At 35.0% G+C, this 20,404-nt stretch overlaps 1 long non-coding RNA gene across 1 annotated transcript in view; it reads left to right on the forward strand.

The window, feature by feature from the left end:
* Nucleotides 1–19,765, forward strand: part of LOC138699702 (uncharacterized) — a 59,658-nt gene extending 39,893 nt beyond the window's left edge. Inside the window, exons 2-3 of the long non-coding RNA XR_011332061.1 lie at nt 16,447–16,558; nt 17,684–19,765. This is a non-coding gene — a long non-coding RNA (uncharacterized lncRNA). The remainder of the gene's footprint in view (nt 1–16,446; nt 16,559–17,683) is intronic.
* Nucleotides 19,766–20,404: the final 639 nt, after the last annotated feature.

A 20,404-nucleotide genomic window follows, 5' to 3' on the forward strand; every position in this document is an offset into this window, starting at 1 on the left:
TGCACCTGACGATGCACTAAATAGCCCCCTGCACTTTGAAGACTCAGACGAAAATCATGAACTTCTATCGCCCATTCAAATAGCAGAAATTGAAAATGTACTACATAGTTGCAAATCAAAATCGGCGCCAGGACCTGATGAAATTTCATATCCTATGATAATTAAATTACCAAGATCATCCAAAAATGCTTTAGCAAAAGGCTTTTCCACGATTTTTCAGACTGCAACGATACCTTCTGATTGGAAAGACTTCTATATCCTGCCAATTCAAAAAAGTAACACCACTGGTCTTCAACCTCAGCACTACCGACCTATAGCCCTCAGTAACGTTACGGGGAAAATTTTTGGAAAAAAAAAAAAAAAAAGTTTTGCCTTCTATTTAGAAAGATATGGGATGTGGCCAAAACAACAAAATGGATTTAGGGAAGGATTTAGCACTGTTTCAAACATTCTTACTTTGATAACAGAAGCTCATATTGCCCATTTACAGAATGCTAAACTTTTTACTTTATTATTGGACCTAACTCGAGCCTATGATAATGTTAACATTTCTATTCTTATCCAGAAGCTACAGTCCTTCAACATACCTCGTCGGATACTAATGGTTATCTACAACTTGATGATTGACAGAAATATACAATTACATCCTCGTTACAACAATTCAACTGCCAGATGTACTTCGTGGGGCCTCCCGCAAGGGTCATCACTCAGCCCTATTCTGTTTAACTTATATATCAACTCATTGTCGCAGCTGCCCCTTCAAACAACAAAAGTTTTAACCTTTGCTGACGATATCGCACTGTACACTGAAGTACCAGCAAAGTACCCCATGAGGAAATATGGAAATATTATTAAATAAACATCTTCAAGACCTACAGTTAATTTATGAAGATCTTAAGAACATGGGTTTGGAAATTAATTTTACAAAAAGCGATCACATTATCTTTAATCAGAGCAAACCTAAGTGTCATGAACTAAATTGTATCCATGTGAAGAACCACGTAATACAAACACAACTACAAACTAAATTTCTTGGCATCGTTTTAGACCATAAATTATCAGGCACAGCTGATTTCAATTATTATGTGAGTCAAAAAATTCAAGCTAAAGCAGCTATATTCAAATATATCGCTGGTACTTCATGGGGAAATCATCCCAAAGCTTTCTATAACAATATGATCCAAAGTATTTTGGAATATGGGATTATTACTCTACCAAAACCTTCAAGAGTTACCAACAAAAACTGTCATCACAGCTATATCAGATCTGTAAGAAAATACTGAGAGTCAGCGCCAATCCGTAGAAACTCCGTGTCTTTAAGGAAATGAAACTATTAAACTTTAACACGAAGCAGTCTATTGCAGGACACAAATTTATGAAAAATCCTTTCCTGTATACTACTCAATATCTCTTTTCTAAATTAAAACTGTTCCTTGACCTTTCCACCCGAAATGTTTCTAGATCTCATTTCCACATTCCGGTATTCCTTTCTATCTTTTCGCAATACTTTCAAAATCCTTTGCTCCAACAATACCCGAGATATCCGATTTATTGTATGACTATCAGACTTTGATAAATCCTCCCCAGTTTGATTCAATTTCTTTCACCGCTGAGACTCAATCAAACTTAAGATACCAAGAATTTATACAAAATGCAATTGATGAATATAGGAATTTGTATATACTCTTCACAGATGGATCCAAAACTGAAAAGGGTACCGGAGCAGCTTACAAAAATGTTACCACTGGTGATTACTGCCAATTTACTCTACCCACGGATTCTTCCATATTTTCTGCTGAATCAATCACTATACTAGAAGCTCTGAAATCTTTAAATAAATTCAATAATTCCACAATATATATGTCTTTACAGACTCACTTAGTGTACTGCAAGCGCTAGTGTCAACAAAGATACAAACAAAAATATCCGATATAATTGTCCAATGTAAACACACTATACATCAACTAAGAAGCCGTTCAAATAACATGAAATTCATATGGATACCAAGCAATGTCTCCTCGATCTAGACCAGGCCCGTTTCAGAATCCTTACAAATTACAATTAACAATTTACAAACAACAAATAAACGATTACAAATGCTTGTAAATTGTGTTTCACAATGCTATCTTTACTGGGCATGTAGCACGTATATGTGAAACCACAAATGCATATAGAATGTTATTTGGGAGGCCGGAGGGAAAAAGACCTTTGGGGCGGCCGAGACGTAGATGGGAAGATAATATTAAAATGGATTTCAGGGAGGTGGAATATGATGATAGAGACTGGATTAATCTTGCTCAGGATAGGGACCAATGGCAGGCTTACGTGAGGGTGGCAATGAACCTCCTGTTTCTTAAAAGCCAGTAAGTAAGTAAGTAGGTTTTAAAAACGAGGATATAGAAAAATGCTTTTATCTCCTACAAATTTAATTATTTTTGTCATGGAATAAAATGTAATGTGTTACAGGACATTTCCCACTTTAAATTAATTAAATATTGCTCTTCTATGTGATAGAGTAACGAATAAATATCGCAAAATAGTTTTCAGTTCTTTTCTAAAAGACCCTCTAATGCATATAAAGTCATTTTCTTATGAGTGTGATCAACTTTTCATGTCTCCTTGACTGTAGTATAGCCAAAAGATAATGTTTACAGTGAGAGAGTCAGAGGGACACAGCAGAGTGTGCTGTAAGAGAGCAGTGTGAAACAAAGATTTCTTTCACTGACTTGACACAGTCTTGGTATTAATGAGTTCTAGCTACTTTTCCCCAGATATCTGCTTACATTCTATTGTGTCATAAAGCTCAGGATCATGGCTGCTTGTGCAAGTGTTCCTAAGCTCCAAAGTGGTAAATGTGTGCTCGCAGAAAATTTGACAGCAAAAGATGTGGAAGAAGTTTTAGACGCCGACAGTGATTTCAACTGTAACTTCAGTGATGAAGACATTGAAGAACAATCAGTAAACATATTTCTTCACTTTTTCAATGATGAGTTGGTCAAATTGATAACAGCAGAGATAAATTCCTATCATAACAGGATGGAAGAGGAACTTGTCTCGAAAAAATTATTACCAAAAAGTAGAATTCATTTGTGGAAAGACACTACAAGCGATGACATACTGCATCTCTTTGCCTTAATAATACTTATGGGGGTAATTCGCAAGCCTAACATTGAAATGTATTGGTCTACTGATGAAATGCTTGCCACGCCTTTTTTCGGAAAATGTATGTCTGAAAATAAATTCAGGTCAATTTTGAAATTTCTCCACTTCACATGCCAGGATGCAGAGGGAAACAGAATGCGCAAAATACTACTGGATTTTGACCACCTAATAAATAAATTCAAAGACGCATACTGTCCTGGTCACAAAATTATTGTTGATGAAAGTCTTATATTATGGAAGGGAAACAATTTATTCAGGCCAAACGGGCTAGGTTTGGTATAAAAACATTTGACTTGTGTGAAAGTGGGACTGGATACCTGTACAATAATATTGTATACAGAGTGTAAGCAGTATAAGTGCCATTATTTTAACTGATGATTATTCATGTCATAAGGAAGAAAAAATGTCCTCATAATTTTTTTATAATTGCAATATTTAATTAATTATTAAAGTTTACAATATTAGACGTTTGGCAATGTTGCTGGATGGAGAGGAGAGGATTTACAAGTAGGCCTACACAATAAAGCTCAAGCGGGTACAAACATATTGGTATAAAACTGATGATCTGTTCTAATGCAGGGACAGAGCATAAAATGAGCAGCAAATACAAATTTCAATCCCATTAATAGAACATTATGGTAAATTTCTCTTTTATTTAACAATATTGCTCCATTTTTAATTGTAGTCTAAAAAATAAACAATAATGGTTTACTGCACAAAATCACACGAACTTTTTTTCTAATGCAACATTTTAATCCCTCTCACTTCCATAAAGCAATATCATTTTTAAAGAGGTTTCTGGTTGTGTGATTTTCGAAATGGGGTAAGAGACTCCTAGTTTATAATAATCGTTGAGAAACTGCTACAGAATTTCGCTGATTAGGTAACCTTCTTTGTGGAAAATGATGACAGTACATCCTTCTTGTCTCACTTGAATTGCGACTTTCTCCATAAATTAATAACATAGGATATTCCTACACTGTGAATGACATTGTAAGTTGTTTATCGAATACCTGTAGCCTACTGAACTGACATCTGCTTGGCAATGTTCAATGGTATATTTCCCGAGAGATTAAAATATTCAGTGGTTATTCCTATCTTCAAAAAGGGAGAAACAACGTCTCCAGAAAATTACAGACCCATATCACTTTTACCAGTCTTCTCCAAAATCTTTGAAAAAGTAATGTAGAAAAGATTATATCATCATCTAGAAAGATACAACATTTTAGTTCCAGAACAATTTGGATTTAGGAAAAATAAAGGCACAGAAAATGCAACATTTAGTTTAACTGACAAAATTCTGGAGGCAGTTAATAAAAAATTACAAGTTGGAGGGATTTTCTGTGATTTATCCAAAGCATTTGATTGTATAAATCATAAAATGCTGCTAGATAAATTAGATTATTATGGAATTAAAGGTGTTGCACACCAATGGTTTCACTCATATCTCATAGATAGGAAACAGAAAGTTGAAATCAATACAACTATTAAACCTGCGTCGACATGGGGAACTATTAATAATTGGAATTCCTCAAGGATCAATATTAGGTCCCCTACTTTTTCTAGTGTTTATAAATGATCTTGCCCCTAATAAAAGATGTAGGTCATCCCATATTATTTGCATATGACACAAGTATAGTAATTACAGCCAATAACTCCAACACATTCCAATCTTCAACAGAGGAAGTTCTCAGTCAATAAATTGGTATTAAATTGTAACAAAACTAACATAATTCAATTTAAATCCTATCCAAATTCAACCTCGCAAATTTCTAGCGCAATAATTAACAATATATCCCTATTAGAAACAACAACAACCAAATTTCTTGGCTTAAAAATCGATAATGTGTTAAATTGGAAAAATAATATTAAAGAAATTACCCCCAAACTAAATTTAACTTGTTTTTTTTTTGAAAGGCATGTTGGTCCGACAAGTTAACAAATTTAAAGAAATAAATATCAAAGGTCCTTCAATAACTGTCTATTCAAAATACAAAATATTACATTAGGTTACATGAACGTATCTTTGACTAGCGCTTTCGCTATTAGAATAGCATCATCAGGTCAGACTTTTCATGTAAAGACGTAGATGGGCAAGTAACATTGAAATATATTAAGGTACATGACGTGAGAATATAAAAAAATTACAATGATAAGAAAAACAAGTAAAATTTGACTTATAACAGTCGAATATATATATATATATATATATATATATATATATATATATATAAAACAGTTAAAACCTTCGTGAGGTCTCAAAATTAATATATAAAAGTATTTGGAGTTAAAGCCTGCAGAAACATGTATGCAACTTATAAATCAAAATTTGTCTAAAAATTGAAGTCTGCAAAACACATACAGCTTAAAATTGAGACACAGACAGTTAAAAAAAATAACAAATTAAAATATTGTTTTGCATCAGTCATCACGATGCGGCAGCACACTGTAAAATCTGCAAAAATCAATAATAAGTTTTAGTGAAGGGGCCTGTACGGAAACAGGAAGAGAATTGAAATAACGAAAAACCACTTACGAGATCTTTGGTGTTGGAGTAGTAAAAAGAAGTAATGTTGCCTGGTCGGTAGCGTGGTGATGACTGGTGCAATGACACAGTATAAGAAAACACGTCATGACGTAAGTGGAGGGAGGTACGTGCCGCAGTGAGAAGAATTTCCATTGGCTAATTTAAATAAGGGGTTACTGGAACTGGGTAATTGTTCATTAATTAATGAAACAGTATTATTAAGCGATTTAGCTATGTAAAATTCCTCTGCAACTAAATTAAAGGTTCCGTTACTGATGGGTTTTAAAATCTGTAAAGCGTCGGACATTTTTTGAACCTAATGTAATATTTTGTATTTTGAATAGACAGTTATTGAAGGACCTTTGATATTTATTTCTTCAACTTGTTTTGCTATTAGATCTATGCAAAAGATAGTAAATATCAATACCTTAAAAACAATATACTTTGCATACTTCCACTCGGTAATGAGTTTTGGAATAATATTCTGGGGAAGTTCCACAGATAGTAACAGTATATTTCTATTACAAAAAAGAGTAATTAGAATAATAGTAGGTGCCAAATCTAGGAAATCATGTAGGACCATTTTCAAAAAACTACAAATAATGCCCAAGGCTTGTCAGTATATCTTTTCATTAATAATCTTCCTCGTATGTAATCGTGAAAACTTTGTAACTAATTCAACAGTTCATAGCATAAATACATGTCAAAAAAATTACTTTCATACTCCATCGGCAAGTCTATCGTGCTATCAAAAAGGAGTGCGTTATATGGCAGTAAACATTTTTAATAGCCTCCCTAATGATATAAAAAAATGAAACTCAAAACATTAGATTATTTAGGGCCAAATTAAAGAAGTACCTAATTTCTCACGCCTTCTATTCTGTAGGTGAATTCATGACATTCAATAACACTTCATGAAATTGATACTAAAACTATGTGTTGTACTAGTAGACTATATTGTAAATCTCGTCTGTATATATTTCATCTAGACTGTGACTATAAATTAAGACTTTATAATAGTATTAAGTTTTTTAACTTGTTCCATATTCTAGCTGTAAAGCAATGTATGAATACCATGGAATATTAATAAATACAATACAATACAATACAAACGATCTATGGACAGGGAGCTTGAACTCAGCTGACATGTATGTACGTCTATGCAGAGTATTGCCTGCTCAACATGTTGTCATGTCTCTCATGCCAGAATATTAACAAATTTAAGCATGTATTATTATTTAATTTCACGAAAACGTAATAGAACACACAAATATTTATTTAAACTAATATTAACTGTTTGCTAAATATATCTACTGATTTAATTATTTTCCCTAATTTTAGTAATGATATAAGCAGTATAACGCAAATAAAATAAGAAAAGAAATATATTTTTCTGGGAAAACTATCAAGTTTTGACCCTGTTGTATGGACATTTTTTGATCCTGTAGACTGTCCCCGATGACTGTGAAAAGGATGGCATTTATACCCCTTACATCCTGTATACAGGAAAAGACACAGACAATATAGGTAATAAAGATTTGGGACTTTCTGACTCAATAATAATGCACCTTGCAGACTCACTGCTGGGCCAGGAAAGAACTTTATATTTAGACAACTGGTAAAGTTCATCTAAATTATTCATAGAACTGTACAATGCGTGTGGGACAGAATGCACAAATTGAGTTGGTTTACCAAAGGTCATTCGTACTCAAGTCCTCAAGAAAGGAGAAATGAAGGTAAAGCAACTCCCTCCCCTAACATACGTTGTGTGGTGTGATAAAAGGGAGGTGTCAATTCTATCAAACTGCCATGCCAGGGTAAATATAGTAGAAATAAGAAAGGAGAGTCCATAGTTGAAATCGTAGTGCACGAATACAATATGAGTATAAGGTGCGTGGACTTGGAGGACCAAATGACACAGACCTATCCATCTATGCGTGAAACAATAAAATGGTACATGAAATTGTTTTTCCATATGATGGATATTACTTTATACAACAGCCTTGTCATATAAAAAGTCCTGAATCCAGGGAAAAGCTGTCTTACTTAGACTTCCGACTGGCTGTTGATTCATGATTGTAGAGAACAACTAAGACTCAAAAGTTATTTGGAACACTGTGTGTTTAATTAAATTATACTAATACAGTAGAAAAATTGTACCGTCAAATGACTCGGATTGGTAATAACTTCATTCTGTCACTTATTCTTTGCCTGGGAAAAAAAAGAATGGTGATACAGCTGTATTTACAGCATTTATTATACAGCAAGTGTAACTAGCAGTGTTCCTCTTCTCCTCATGTAATTTTGGACACTTGTTTCTCTCCTATAACTGTGATTACTTTTTCAGGTTTCTGTATTGTTATAGCACTAGTGAAGTCTCATTGAGATCCTGGACTAAATGGATGCTTCTCATACACAAACCTGAGGTTTCTAAAAACTCAGCTACAGTCACTTGATTAAATGCTGTAGCTCTCTCAAAGCTAATGCTCTGTGGATTCCTCAGTGACAGCTGCTTGTGGAAGTGCATGGAACTTCTTTCTCAATCATAACTTCCCTATTTGTTTTTACCCCAATTGCCAACAATTCTTAAAACCCTAGGAAGAGCATGGTCATGTGCAAATCTTTTGGAGTTAGTCCACAATTATCAGTAAATTTGATGTAGTAATTAAATAATTTAACTCTGCCATAGCTGGTCCCAAGCCCGGTTGAGAAGAGAGGAGGGTGAGGAGTAATACCTCAATCAAAAATCTTGGTCCACCTGGCTCCGGGTAGTAATACCTCGTGAGGACTCCTAGCCAGAGTTACGGTGAAGTCCACAACGGCTCTCCAGGCAGAGATGGAGACCATCGGAATGGTTGCATTTGCGGAAGAGGCAAATCCTGCTGCCTTGTGGTGAGAATGTAAACTCAAAGGTTAAGTGAGGAACACCCCGACAGAAAACTATCCGACACTTGGCAGTGGTTACCTCTGTGGGCCAGCTCCCCGCAAAGTGTAGAAACCAATATTGCTAAAAAGTCTCAATTAATGAAAGCCAGATTGATCACTGGAACAAGACCAAAGCAACGGAAAAGGTACACGAAAATACATATTGGGTCATGGAACGTCAACACTTTGAATGGAAAATATTACGAAGGATATTTGGCCCAATAAAAGATGCAAACAATGAGTGGAGAATTAGAAATAATAAAGAGTTAAATATTTTAATACAAAACCAACACATAGTAAACTATATCAAAGTGCAAAGCATGGCATGGTTTGGCCATATCAATCGTATGGACGAAGGCAAAACAGTTAAGAAAATATATAAATGGAACCCCATCAGTAAAAGAGCAAAAGGAAGACCATAACCAACGATTTGAAAACACTGAATGTAAAGAATTGGCCAAATCTTGTTCATAACAGAAAAGAATGGCATAAATTAATTGAGAAGATCAAAACTTCGACGAAGTTGTAGCATCTACTGGAGAAGAAAAAGAATTAAATAATTTTCTAGGTCAAATTCCTGCTCATTGGAGAACTATTATTTTGCCTTGAATTATGTTCCCAGTTATTGCCTGGAATGATGTTTCCAGTTAATCTTTAACTCTTTTGACATAACATTTCATTATCTTCCTTCCTATGTTACACTCATGTGCTGCAGCTCTAATACTCTTTCCATTATTAAGGACCTGTTTTGCTGCAGCTTTAATTAATTCAGGTTCCTTGGATTAATCCCAGATTTGCGCATGAAAGGCATCCTAGTAACAATAATTATTCACTTTGAATCTCAAAATTATGTGGATTACATATCCCAACAATTTTGGTCATACCTTCCTAGTGGGACATTTTGAATTTGTTTCTTTAACAACTATTTTGTGAAGTAAACTAAATGGTAGTCTATATATTTATGGATATGAACCCTGAAACTTGCTTAATAATATTACTAGTATTATTTTTAGAAGTATTTAATCTGCCTATTTTGATTCTTACAACTCTGACCACAAAACAACATTTTGCATCCTGAAAACAAGCTTCAAATGGCTGCTTCTTCACTGATTTTAAATTATAAAGGTGAATCAACTTCACTGAAAAGTGGAGACTAGCATTTTGTGGATGTTACATAACGTTTTTCACAATTTAATAAAATGGTTTGAATTCTGATTAAATTAACTGTCACAACTGTATTTTTGCCTAATACTTTGCTAGCTAAGTATGGAGCCTTCAAATAAACGTTCAGGGTGGCTGGAAGCACGCTGTTTGCCAGCAGAGTCAGATATTCTTAGCCCCTAAATCAAGTACATAGATTGCTCATGCAAATTACAACTACAAGAAGCATCTACCATTGTTGTAGATGACGTTGGAAATGATGTCCTTGTGCCGCCACACATCTCTCACACCTTTTATGAAAATTTGCATTAAAACGTGTTAGTTCTTCTGAAATTGCTGCAATTTCTCTTCTTATATTGCCTTTCAGTTCTTTCAACATATGATATAATTTACTTTTTAAGTTCCCCATAAATAGGAATTGCATACGGTAAGATCAGGGATATTCCCTCACTGATGACCATATCTTTAAAAATTTCCGCAATTAATGCTAATAAGAGATCAGCTCTATGCGATATAGCGGAGTCTTGTTGAAAAATGCCTGTGTACATTCAATGCCAGATAATTCTTCTAGGAATGGTGTGATTATGTTATGCCTGTATCTCTGAAAATTCACGATATTTAAAAACAATATAGGCCCTATAATTCTCTAAGCATTCACTGTGCACCATACATAATTTTTTTGGTCATGCGATAGCATATCGTGTACAAGATCAGTTTTTTCTGCACTCCAGTATCTGTTGTTCTGTGTCAATACATGACCATGTAAATAAAACCATGCTTCATCAGTAAAAAAAAAATAAATGTGGATCAATAGAGCCATTATTAACATTATCCAATAACCAATTGCAGAAATTTACTCTACTCACATTATCGTGTGCTGCAATTCCTGAACAGATAAAGTGATACATACATATATAAGTGTTCTGCCCATGGGCAGGTCTTTCACTGCAAACTCAGCATTCTCCAATCTTATATATTATTTTAATGTACCAAAGTACATATGAAGTTTCCATGCAGATATTCTGCGTCATTGTACGATGAAAGAGAAGTAGAACGGAGAAAAATTCTCTCCAGCACCGGGATTTGAACCCGGATTTTCAGCTCTACGTGCTGATGCTTTATCCACTAAGCCACACATAATAATAATAATAATAATAATAATAATAATAATAATAATAATAATAATAATAATATATATGATATGCGTAAATCACTTTGTGATTTAAGACAGCGCTTATTCTGTCGGATCCCGGTCAATCAGTCACTCATATGAGTGCACTTCTGCACATATGTGGACATTGTCCTACGTTCATAGGTATCTATGATGTAGTGCAGAGGGCAGGCCACTAGAGGGAACCCAAGAGGTGAAACTTAAACTGGGATGGGAATCCGGTGTGGCTTAGTGGATAAAGCATCAGCACGTAGAGCTGAAAACCCGGGTTCAAATCCCAGTGCCAGAGAGAATTTTTCTCTGTTCCACTACTCTTTCATCGTATTCTCCAATCTTTCCTATTTTCTGCCTTCTCTTAGTCTCCGCATATGATCCAATAGTGGTACATGGCTATTTTTATTAGACACATTAATTTCGAGATCTTACAGTGGATATTCTTGTAATACAATATGCGGTTTCTTTTGATGGGGAATTTAAAAGATAAATAAAATAAAGTGTATCGGAATAACGCACATATGTTAGAAAAATTGAATGACAATGTAAGAAGGGAAACTGCAGCATTTTCAGAAGAACTAATGCGTGTTACAACAAATTTTCTTAAAAGATGTGTGATGGCACAAGGACATCATTTCCAACATCTTTTATGACAAAGATAGGTGGTTATTGTAATTTGCATGAGCAATCTCTGTGTTGACTTAAGGGGCTATGAATATCTGTCTCTGCTGGCAAACAACGTACTACCAGCCGACACGAGTGGCAGCACACTCACAGATGAAAGTGTATTTGAATGCTTTGTATGTTAGGTTGTCAAATAACGATTGCGTGCTGCATACTTTGCACCAGCTTGCTTGTGATTGGGAATGGAATTAATTTTCAAAGCAGAATAAAGTAACCACCCCTATATGCTACTTTGTACCACACTCCAAACATAAAAAAAACCACACATTCCAGGTAACAGAACATAAATTCAAATTAATGTAATTGTCAAGAACTTCAGCTTTAAGTTAATTATAACCAAACATGTGCACACATCAGTTTTCAATTTATCACTCTGCAGCTTTATTGTATATATCCCATAGAGAAATCTTCCTGTCTTTACCTCCCACTACTAAGTACTGTTTGCCATATGTGAAAAAAGATATGTCATTGATTTCTTCTAAATGTTCTTGCAGTACTGCCAGAGGACGTAATGATTTCCATGAGTAAACTCGTATGCTTCCATCCCAACATCCTGCTGCCATAATTTTGTTGTCATCACGTATCTTTATACTATTAGCACCTGGATTTGTAATTTTTAGAGTCTTTATTCCATTAAGATGACAGTTACCATCTATATTGAAAACTACCAAATAATCATTTACACCACCACATACTCCCTTCATATCACTTTCACTAAAATCCAATGAAATAACGCAATCTTCGTTCTTAAGATGGCTCACCACACCTTGTGTTCTGAAATCCCACAGGCGCAATTCACCATTCTCATAAGCTGCTAACACATACGGGTTTTGGCGAATGTAAATTACTTTCACTGCCATTACATCTCCTAGTGTAACAAATTCATTTTTTGCTTTAAATGACATAACTTTAATATGTGACTGCAAAGAATAGAGCTCAACAACTGCATTTTTCTTAGGACAAACAATAATATTTCCATTAGTTGTACTATCAATTTTGCAAAATCCACAATAATCAAGATCTGTGGATTTAAGCAGACTCCAAGAATCTGTACGAAATTTCCAAAACTTTAAATTTCCTTCCTTTTCTTGAGTCACAAGTGTATCATCTAGTAACTTCATACACATACACGCTGAGGTTCCTAAAGTCAATATTGTCCCACTTTTTCGAAAAGTCTTCAGGCTCCATTTAGAAATCTGGCCACCATTAATTCCAGCAAGTAATTTATCTTCCCAAAACAATAAGCTGTGAATGCTAGTCTCTTCTTTCAATACATATGTAGCATCTGGCAGTTCTGAAGACATCTAGTACACACCAAGTCCTATGCCCTGAAACGAAATAACTGTACTGTTCATAATCATAGGCACAAAGTTAACAGAACTGCTAGAACATTAACTATTCATGCTGGAGACCTAAGTCTAAACCCTGATAAATCCAAGTGAAGTTTATCATGGATGAAGAGTGTTAGGAAATCTGCCAGACTGTCTTCACTCCATAGTATTTCTCCACATTACACATAGCTGCAACAGAGAAACTACTGCACAATACTAACTCCCCTAGGACATCAACACAAAAGAATCCTTATGGCAAATATTCTATGATATAAGCAATCAGGGCAATTTGTTCTGATGCCCAAGTATTGAAGCATGATAAGCAAATAATTATTGGTACTGAAAGTTAATTTCGCACTTAAATGGCTTCTTATAGGCCTATACAATGGCTCATTTAAACCAAAACTATTAATCTACTAGTTTCGTTACTGCGAACAAAGAGAGATAATAAATAGAATCAAATGGCTAAAAACACTACCATGGCAGCATGCAATTAAAGGTTTCATCCTACAGTAATTTTTCTGTACAGTAAAACCTCCCTAAAACGAAACGCGATCGTTCCAGAATTTTTTTTTTCCCCCCCATTTTCACAGGTTTTCGTTTTACAAAGGGTTGAGTTTTGGCAAAAGAGAACGTCCATGAGAAAATGTCCAAAAATGAAAATAATAAAAATATTTTTTCGTCTACGTATTATATATCAAATGAAAGCTTGAAATTACTATTTTTAGGCTACATATCAATTTTCTTCATTTTAAGAATGTATTGGACACTACATTACAAGAAATATCACATGGTCTAACACCTAGCATTAAGACAATTCATGACATTATTTCACGTTATGTTCAGAAGTCTAATAAGTAAGGCACACATAATTTTTAGGCAACAAGATATCCACTCTATCTCCTATTTAAAAAATGTAATCCTTTTATGTAAGTACACTATAAGGAAAAATCAATATTTTTAATTTTTAAAATGGTTGTCTTCATGTCACACTACTGATAAAATATTTTAAAAGTTTCCATAACAAGATTATTACTGGTGCAATTTACTGGAAATTTTAAGAAATGCTAGTTTATTGAATGGTCCATAGGTGGTGCAAAAGTTGTTTCGCTAGCAACGTCGTTTTCTTTTTTAATAATTGTCCAAACATTTGTCACACTACTGACGCTGCTGCTGTTTGAAGTGTATTCAGTGCTATATCATCTGACAAATTGCTCTATTGAATCTACTAGCCTAATAATAAGTAGTAAATATTGTATTATATTATGTGTGCAATATTTAAGCTAAAGTACCTCAGTTTGAATCCATACTGAACATAACTTTACAAGCAACTTATGTTATTGTAGATTAATTTAAATATTTTTACTTCATCTTTTTATTATTTTTAAGGTTCTAGAATGACTAAAACTTGAGCTGAGAGACAAAGGGCATATGCAGAAAAAATAAGAATGATGAAGGCTACAAACGCCATAGAGCTGCCATTAATAAGCATTATAGAGAGAAGAGAAAATCGACAGAAACTACCCAGGAACGGAATATAAGGCTGCGATTTGGAAGCGAAAGACTCAAAGACAAATTGAATAAAGAATTACTCGCGGATAGTAGTGAGGCTTCACCATCTGCACTGGGAAAGGCATTCAAGAAAATTTATAGAAATGTGCCTCGGTCTCCAAGGAAGCAGAGGGCCACGGTTGTAAAATTAGCCACAAAATACGGTGTTTCATTAGAAAATAAAGTATTAGCTATTAAGAGGGAGAGACTTTCTGGTGATGTAACTAATCTCATTACAGAATTTTATGTAAATGATGAGATCAGTGGTGTTGATCCAAGTCTGAAAGGTGTCTCATCACAAACAGCATGACGACACCTTCTCTATCCAATTAGAGAAGTCCATAATCTTTTCATACAGAAATATCCAAACAAGAAAGTTGGTCGTAGCAAGTTTGCCTCTTTGCACCCTCCACATGTGAAACCATACAGTGATATGCCACATAATGTGTGTATGCCGCTATCATGAGAATTTCTCTAATCTGCATGAGAAGATTTCAGGTGTCCTGCCAGGATTTGGAGCATCCATTACAGACTTCATACAATTACCTGTCTGTGACCAGTCCAACTACATATGCATGAACTTAGTATGTGAGTGTTTTAATAAGCTTTCAACATTTTTGGATAAATAAATTAGAGATAATCCAACTATTGAATTTCGACAGTGGATGGTGAGTGACAATCGTTATGAAAACTGTATAATTAAGGAAAACCTGACTGAAGCCTTAGCCAGGCTAAAAATTATGATTCCGAAATTCCTCCTTCACGTTTTTCTGCAAAAACAAACACAGATGGTACTCAGTGAAGCTCATCAGAATACAAGTGCTACATCTGTGGTACTGCAGCTGGACTTTGCCGAAAATTACATCCGTCAGTACCAGGACAAAATACAGTCGACACACTGGAATAATCTACAAGTAGCAGTATTCACTGCAGTATTGTGGTATGGTGATTGCAAGATTGAAAGCTATGCCATTGTGTCTGACAATACATCGTATGACCGATACACTGTTGCTCAGTTTTTATGTGTCATAATTTTTGACCATCAAAAGAAAAATGAAGAGATGAAGAATGTTCATATATTTTCTGATGGGTGTGCTGGACAATTCAAGTGCAAATATAATTTTTCAAACATTACTCTTCTGAAAGAACAGTTCAATCTGTCCAATCTGACTTGGACATTCTTTGCCACATTACACGGCAAAGGTGCCGTTGATGGTATTGGTGCTGTAGCGAAACGAAATGTTTGGTACTTGGTTAGAGCCAGAAAGGTAACCGTGCGAGATGCTGAAACATTTGCTCGAGCCTGTAGCACACCCAAAGTAAATGTGCTTCATGTTAAGTGTGACGCAGAAACTGGGTAAAGCTTGGGAAAATGTCCTACCTATTACGAGGACGCAAAAAATTCATTATGTTATTGCTGTGTCAGCCTATAAGATCAAATATAAATATTTTCCGCAGGACTCCATTGAATTGGAAGAGTATCTTCGTCCTGAAGTCCGTAAGAGGCAGAGAAAGCGTCCGGTTCATCACAAGTAAAGAAGAATGTGTTCCTAGTTGTAAGAACACTTGTCTTGCATATGAAATAGAAAATGCAATTGGAAGTCACACTCGAGGAAACACTGCTAATATACTTATTATGATATCTTCAAATATTTGTACATTATGATTTTTAAATGTTTGTTTTCATTCACACTACACTTCAAATTTTCATTCGCCTACCTTCTTTCTTGAAAGAAAATTGTTGTACTAAATCTTCAGTTTTTGACAACGGAATGAAAGAATGTAATTTTAATGTACCAGTTATTGCTTTTAGATTGTGGTATCTGGCCTGCAAATTTTCAGTGTAGTTTTTGTGCTTATTCAATGGACAAAATATAAATGGCACTTTAGAAATGGTTTTTGTGACCAAACTTTTTTTTTTTTTGTTGGTGTTGTTACAGGCTCTTGTATAGGCTGCTCTCATGGCAAGCCTTTTAATAGTTCCTCCAATGCCACCTCCATGCGACGTTGCAAAGAAGTGTCATTCAGCACTAATTCCATAATCGTCTTCATGTAAGCAATTATTTTAAAAATTCTTTTTGTTTTTGTATTGTTAACTTGATCCATCAGAAAAGTAATTTTTTTTTTCATATCGTTGAATTCTTGCTTTAAGAAATTGATTGCTTCGGACTGAAAAAGGTGAAAGGAATCGGTGTCATGTTTCATGATTTCTGAGATGACAACACTACATTTGTGACGAATTTCTGTATCTCCTTTGAAATATACTACAAAAGGATGTATTGTGTCTTGGTATGTGTTCCAATGCACACCTTGTACTGAATATTGTATTACAAATGAATAATTTTCAGAAAAGTCTGCAATAACTACGTAATTTTCAGGTTGTACATTTTCTTTGCATTCCATCAAAAATTAAATATGGCTGACTTTTGAAGGGATGACTATGAATCTTCTACATGAAAAACTTTACTTGCTAGGGAGCCTTTTACTTTTTGAAACTTTTCACGGGGGTATCATTTTTGTTGTAGCTTTCCTTTCTTGATAAGGGATACTATTGACATCAAATTCTTGTTTAATTCCTCAATATTGTTGATTTCTAGCGCTGTATCCATAGAACTGCTAGAAGAAGAATTGGAATACTCACTTTCTCTGTCCGCAGTTTCATTTGATTCATGTTTACTAATATCACAAAAACTACGAGCTTCACATATAATTTCACCTGACCTATCCGGAAGTTGATAGATTTTTTACAGAACGAATCACATATTCGCACATTCAAAGAGTCCTTTAAATTGAGCTTTATCTATAAATCGCGACTTATGCGTCTTAGTGTTCTTTTCTTTTTAAAAGCGTGATTAGGAAGGTCAAATGGATTTAAACACTTGTTATATATTACGCGATCTTTACCTTCAGCCATGTTGTATAGAAGTCACGTCACTCCATGAAATTCAAACCCTGACTGATTATTTTTCTCTTCTACATTTTGTCTCCTGCCATCTGTTTACTGCCATAAAGTTTACTGCCTTACCCAGCCTTGCTATAGTTAAACACTTGGCTATATTACTATATAAATATACAGCATTGTGAAGAGCTCCCCCTCTTAGCTGTGCTGACAATAATAAAATAACTTTAGATATTTACTGTTCTTTAAGGTATTAATCATTTGATGTTCTTTTGTAGTGTGGCGAGATCATATATTCAACGGAGGATTTCGCAAAACTTTCCACGGGCAGCCTTCTAGCCTATTGCTGCAACTAGTTCATTAGCTGGGAATCGTGAGTATGTGCATGCCTCCGGAAAATAAAATGTTACAAATGTATATGTGCAGATCCCACATTTCTAAATGCAGTAGTTTACAGATAATACATTAGGGAACTAGTCTATAATTTTTTTTAGATTTTTAACTTGGCTATTTAATATAGTAATTTTGCTTTGAAAAAGAAATAATTAAAAAAATTGGCCAAATTTTAAATTTATTTGTGATAGGCCTAAAGTAATAAAAAGTGTTGTATTTAGTCTTTAAAATGCGCCAAACCGCAAATCTCAATTATTTGTAGACACAGAGTTCCAAGTGAGTTTATGTAACAGTGCATGCATAATTTGCGTAATTTCAGATAGTCATAACTAAACAAATAATTAATAATTGTGAAAATAAAACAATATGGGTCTCTTTATTTGATGTCTGGAATTCATGAAAAAAAAAAAATTCGACCATTTCCGAGAAGGTCGTGTTTTATTGCTGTGCGATTTGACGTGGAATGACTCATAGAGAGGATGGCAGCAGCGATCAGAAGTATGAATGACATTCAAAACCTCAGACAACTATCCTTGAGAATGGCAATGAAGCTGTTTGAAGCAAAGGTGTCACCGAGCATTACATATGATCTGCAACTTTTTTGGGAGTACCTTGGACAGAAACAGTTGAAACACATCAAGAGCCTAAAAGCAAGATTCCTGAAGAAGGCACTGTCAGTCTCGAAGTACACACCCAGCAGACTAGCATATGAACTAGTGAAGGAGACTTTCTTCCTGGAGGATCTAAGGTTAAATCTTCTCCTACCCAATACGGTGAATGGAGAAAGAGTGATACAGGAGCGAAAAATGAAGAGAAAAGAAATCGACCCAGCTTCTATGGAACAGTAGAGATGGTGGAGAGAAGCTGGGAGAAGGCTAATTTCGACCTGAGACACACGATGATGCGCCTGGCAGTCCATGGCTTCCACGGTAAACTGTGCGCTGAAAAGAGATGGCACTGCCCGAAAGAAGACTGTGTGTGTGAACTATGTGGACGAAAGTGTGAGGCCTACCACTTCGAAGTGTGTGTAAAGAGAGAGAGAGATCTCTGAAAGACTATGCCACTGAACAGAAATAAGCTATAGTTTTAAAAATGCCGGTTCGGGTGCGATTTTCAATATTATCATATTTGTCTATGTAATTTGAACAAATAGTGGAGTCATCTAGAGATATGGACTGGATATAACTATGCCATAGTATAAGTTCCTGTTTTTCGTATGTCAATGTATTCAATATCTTCAAACCACCACTGCATTCTTCCCCAAGAAAGCTTCCCAGAATGCAAGGGCAACTGCTATCATCTTATTTATCTAGAAGCAAACAAACAAACAGATATTGTAATCTGTTCAATTGAGTTGTGATTCTGTATTTACTGACAGAATAATCAGGTAGGTAATTGTGAAACACAGGCACGCCATTTCGGGTGAGAGACATAGGCCAGTTTTACACCAATCCTAAACATATTTAGTATAACTTGTTGCTTGAGTGCCATCCCAAACCCCAACCCCCACCCCTAAGAGCGCCAGTCCTTATATAGCCGTCATTCAAGGCCTTCTGACAAATAAAAGCAATTGACAATAGATATTTCAGTCGTGACAACCTCATAAAATATCCTATCAATTGAATAATCGATCTTGCTACGTACAACATAATTATATTAGGTCTATATTATTATATTATTACCCATTTCAGCGAGTACTGACGACCACTGAAAAATACGACAATTTGGTCCAGGGAGCATTCTCTTTTGGCACAAGTATGATTTATGTAACATGTTTCTAAATTATTAGTCTTTTAAATATCGGTACATTCTTTAATAAATCACTGAAAAACAAATGTGAATATAGGAAGTGGAGTAAGTACGAAATTATTATTTTTTCTTGTCGCATCATTTTTACGTAAATAACGACAAATAAAAAGGGATTATTAGCAAGTACGTACACTGCGTTTGTCAAATGCGCATCACCATGCTTTCCAAAAGGCACTTTTCAGTGCCCGACACCCCGCTTTTTTTCATCATGTGCTACACGTCGGATCAACATCGGGGCTTTGATGTTGCAGCCCCGATATCCCACTTTTTACACCATGTGCTACATGTCGGATCATCGTCGGGGCTTGCTGCCCTGATACCCCGCTTTTTACATCATGTGCTACACGTCGGATTATCATCGGGGCTTGCAGCCCTGATACCGCTTTTTACATCATGTGCTACATGTCGGATCATCATTGGGGCTTGCAGCCCTAATACCCCACTTGCTACGTACAACATAATTATATTATATTATTACCCATTTCAGCGAGTACTGACGACCACTGCAAAATACGATAATTTGGTCCAGGGAGCATTCTCTTTTGGCATAAGGATGATTTATGTAACATGTTTCTAAATGCTACGTACAACATATTTATATTATATTATTACCCATTTCAGCGAGTACTGACGACCACTGCAAAATACGACAATTTGGTCCAGGGAGCATTCTCTTTTAGCACAAGGATGATTTATGTAACATGTTTCTAAATTATTAGTCTTTTAAATACCAGTACATTCTTTAATAAATCACTCAAAAACAAATGTGAATATATAGGATGTGGAGTGAGTACGAA

Source organism: Periplaneta americana, chromosome 1, assembly GCF_040183065.1.
Source record: "Periplaneta americana isolate PAMFEO1 chromosome 1, P.americana_PAMFEO1_priV1, whole genome shotgun sequence".
NCBI lineage: Eukaryota > Metazoa > Arthropoda > Insecta > Blattodea > Blattidae > Periplaneta > Periplaneta americana.